General features: G+C 39.4%; 1 non-coding gene across 1 annotated transcript; it reads right to left on the reverse strand.

Annotated features, from left to right (window-relative positions):
• Positions 1-3,524: 3,524 nt before the first annotated feature.
• LOC112665191 (U6 spliceosomal RNA) lies at positions 3,525-3,630 on the reverse strand. The gene has a single exon (XR_003140278.1). It is a non-coding gene; the product is annotated as a U6 spliceosomal RNA (small nuclear RNA).
• Positions 3,631-4,703: the final 1,073 nt, after the last annotated feature.

Here is a 4,703-nt window from a genome sequence, read left to right on the forward strand (position 1 = left end):
CTGCTTGTCCGCATCCGGCACGTAGGTGTGCCTGGCCTCTGCTAAGTCATATTTTAAAATTCAAAAACGATATCCTTAAACATGGAATCCTGAGATCTATTTCATTGTGTTTATCTGGCCCTGGGGTTACCCACTTAGGAGCATCAGATTTTCTCTCGGTCCACTGCTATCATCCAGGGAAGGAAACATTTCAGATGAGAACATTGAGATGAGGAAGTGTGGCAAGAAGAGTCACAGAGAAAAGGTACCGACCCTCCTGCTGCATAGGTGACCCCGCAGGGCGAGCAGAGATGGAACCTGGCCAGCTGACTCAGAGAGGGTGGGGAGTCACCGAGATGCCCCGGGTGGGTGCAGGGGGGTCACAAAACTGGGGGTGAGGAAGCTTCAGGAATCTCTTCAAAGCCCTGGGACCCACAGAAAATACCAGCAAATAGAACCTTCTAGGATTTCCTCTGTCTCTTTACAGAAGTGTTTGTCAAGTATTCAAAGTAACTCATGGCTTGCAATCGATCCAAAGAGGAGGCTCATAATATTATGAATTCTCTACTAATTTTGATAGACATTTGAATGAAATGGGACACAAACATATTCTGGAAGCCTTCCGGTACTGAAAGAAAAAAAACCAACAGTGAATGAGTGGAGGTTTGGGAGAGAATAATTTCGGATGAATCTAACAGTTTCAGAGACAACACATAGTCTGACAATGGGGTGGGTCATTTTAAAAGATATTAAACTCAGTGTCATTGCTCCTTTAGTCAGGGAGCCAACAAATTCAAATATCAGGCGAAAGTTGAAATAGATGCTTTAATTGGTTCTTGGCAACTTAGGGTTTTTAACGTTCTTGGCTTTTCCTAAAAATGAATATACAATATCATAGAGAGTTGTGAGGAGACTTTGTTGGGTCTCGCATTCTTTTCGAGTGATACATATTTTCAGGATATCAGCTACCACCAGATCTGACGTGTAGGTTGCCCCTGAATTTCAGCCCTGTCTATCCCAAGCTTGCTGGGCTTCTCCACGAAGGTGTCCCACAAGCAATTCAAACAACATGTCCAATGTTACCATGTGACCGATGGCTCTTACTATTCCCACGTCCTTCGAGCAGGGCTAGCAAACCCACTGACTGCATTTCCCAGACTTTCTTACAACCACAATCACAGATGTGAGACTAGAGCAAACATTGCATTCGGCAATGCATGTTATTTCCAGAGAGACAAGCTAGAAGACGTCTTTTTCTGATGTAGGAAGTGGACCCATGATGCCTCAGCTCAGGGCCAGCCTCTTCTAGAAACAGTACAAGAACCTTTATTAAATCCTTTATTTTTTTTTTAGCTAGAAAGCAGGGATTCTATTTTCTTTGTCCAAACCCTGACTAATGGGATATTAAGATAGTATTTCTACACTGCACCTATTTCTTCTCATGTATTCCTTGCCTTGCCAAATGGCACCACCAACCATATACACCCAGCCATCTGATTGGGATATTGCCTTTCAAGACTCAAATTTAACTCCATCTCCCCATGAAGACCTTTCCTGACTGCTCTCCAGTGTAGACGTGACTGTTCCTTTCTTTGGGCCAACTGTCCAGACATGGAGACATGGACCATAGTTTGTTAATCACCTCTAGTGGCTCCCATTTCACTATGAGGTAGCAAGGAATGACCATGATGGTAAACTGAATAAAACAAATTTTCAGAGTAAAATGATGTCATTACTTGCCACAGCAGGCCACATACTTGGTGAAATCATACAAAGAGGGTATATCGGCCTGAAGAAATCCTCTCACTGTGCACCCTCATTACAGTCCTGTTTACAACCTTGCTCATATGTCATTCTGTCTGTCCATAGACAGAAGTTTAGCCCCTTGAGGCAAGGATCAGGAGTTCATTCCTGCATTCTGAGCATCTAACAGAGGCTTTGCCAAAAAACATATGTATTTGAATGAATATACAAAAGTATATGTACTTGAATGAAGAAACAATTTCTCTCCCAAACCACATACATTCATTCATCAATCAAAGTGCTCTTGAGAGAATTTATGAGGTTTGAATTACAAAAATCAATGTAATATGAGTATATTTGTGGTGGGCAGATTCTGACGTGGCTCCCAATGATCTCCCAACTCCCGCTGTTCACACTCTTGTGTAATCACCTCCCCTTCACGCTGGGCTGAATGCAATGACTTGCTGTGAGAAGAGAGTGCGGCACAGAGATGAGGTGACACTCCATGGTCAGGTTATAAAAGATCGTGACTTCCCTCCCTGGCCCCTGAACATGATGACTCTGGTGCATAGAGCCACCTGGCCAGGAAGTGAGCTCCAGTTCAACAGCCAGCATGGAAATGAGGCCCTCAAACCCACAGCCCTAGAGGAACTGAATCCTGCCAACAACCACTGAGTCAGCTGGGAAGCAGATCCTGCTCCAGTTGAACCTTGGGATGGCTATGGTCCTTGAGTGCAGCTTTGTAAGAGGCCCTGGTGCAGAGGCCCCAGCTAAGCCAGCTCCCCAACAGCAGAACTGATGAAAAAATAATTAAGCATTGTTGTAAGTCACTAATTTGGAAGTAATTTGTTTAGCAATAGATAACTAATGAAGTGTCCACATATTTTGATGTAATCAAAAGTAATAAAAAGAAAACATTAGAAAAAACTATTATCATGATAGATTTTGGTTTTGTTATGACAGGTTAATCATTACACATGGGTTCAGTGCTTGTGGACATGTATATAATAGCAGCAGGGCATAGTGGAAAGAATTGATTTTTTTTTTTTTTTTTTTTGAGTGAGTGGGGCGGGGGGAGGCTTTGTGCAGATTTAAGCTCTGCTGGTAATGGTCTATTTGAATTTTGACAAATTTCCAAATTGGTTCATACAAATATTCTTTCTCTCCCTGCTCTAAGGATCAGTGGGAGGAAGAGGGTGACAATAGCTCTTGAGTCATAGACTTAAAAAGTGTCAGAGCTTGAGGAAATATTGGCTTGATAACCTGAGGTCAAAGGACCCCTCAAAATCACTGCAAAATGTTGTGTCCATGATGCATACATTTTGTGAAAAGAAAGTCGCAGACATAAACCAAAAACACCTTCATAAATAAACACCTAATATAATGTTAGTGGTAATTTGTCATCTGGCCATCTCACATGTAGCTGTTCCCCTCCTTGCGATCAAGTTTACCACTTATTCCTCTGACCCTGAAGAAAGGAACAGCCTTTCCACCAGGGGAATCCCTCTGAAATCACAGTGCTCCTAGGATAAAGTAGAATGACACAGAGCCCAGAAAAGAGCTTAAAAAATGAGCTTTTATAGGAAATGGCATTTAGAATATGAGATCTGATCCAGTAGAGTACAATTATCTCTCTGAACGGTGACCAATAAAATTTGATTTCATTGCAGTAATATTTCCACTTGCTGTCTATTTTAGGGGTTGCCATTAATCATTTGTTCAGATAATAACAATACTCCCAGAAAAGTGAAGATTCAAATATGTAAGGATGGCCTCCTGAAAATTAGCCACAGAAACAACTCTTACAAAATGTCTGCATCATGAATGTGTGCGTCATCCTTGCCCAGAGGCCAGGTAATCTACCCTGTATCATTCCAATCTTAGTATACGTTCTGTTAAAGTGAGCACTACAAAATATCTACATCAGGGAGAATGAATTCTGTTCTTTAATGACTAGATTAAAAGAAAGTAACTTTGTATTTATCAAAGTGTTCACTGGAATACAAGTATAGTTTGACCAGTTAAGATTTTTTTTTTAAAGTAAAGTGATACGTGTGAAAAAGTGAATTAAGATATTAGACTTTGTGTGGCAACTATGCAAATGTTTGAATTTAATATAATTCAGACGATGAGAAGACATCATAACCAAGAAGAGTAGGAACTACAAATTCAGATGTATGGTTGGACACTGTATTAAAAATGTTATGATAAATAAGAACCAAATACCCTTAATCTCAATAAAAGTAAATTATAGACAGTCCAATAAGGTAAAATGAGGAAATCTGATATTTAGTGCTGACATAATTCTCTGTTTGTTATGGCACTGGATGACATGATATCACAGAAAATATATTGCTTATCTCGAAATTCAGTTTCCAGTGCCCAAATGACATGGAGGCAATATCCTTCAATAGACAACATCCTAAGGAACAGAGTGCAAAAATAAATAACAGTGTAAGAGGCTGTAGTCATGGGTGAAACCCATATTCAAATTGAATCATATTCAAGTTTAATACAATCAGAAATTCAGATATAAAAGAAATCAATGTGATATTTTCCCATTTTCTTATCATTCTGCTATGCACAAATTACATGTGTGAGAATATGAAACAACTTTTAATGTTTCTAAGTTTCAAATCTCTGTCCTGTGTGTGCTTACAACAACTAAAATTTCAAACTGATGTAATACAATGCATTACATTGAAATACAACATAGATGCCATAACCGGTAAAGCTATTTTATACGCTATGGTATAGTCCATAATAGTGAATAGCTCTTAGTAAATCGCCAAAGAAAATGGTCCCCAATACACACAGTTTCATTTCAGGAAATACAATGCATATAAAAAGTTTACAAAATAAATTTTGTATTTATATGAAAAAATTATTTATGTCCTAGGCTCAGATAATTACAAATAGATATTTCACCTACATTACTAAACACCTGTCTAGAAGAAACGTTTCACAGTTGACTTCTGCCC

This window comes from Canis lupus, chromosome 17 (genome assembly GCF_003254725.2).
Source record: "Canis lupus dingo isolate Sandy chromosome 17, ASM325472v2, whole genome shotgun sequence".
Classification (NCBI taxonomy): Eukaryota; Metazoa; Chordata; class Mammalia; order Carnivora; family Canidae; genus Canis; species Canis lupus.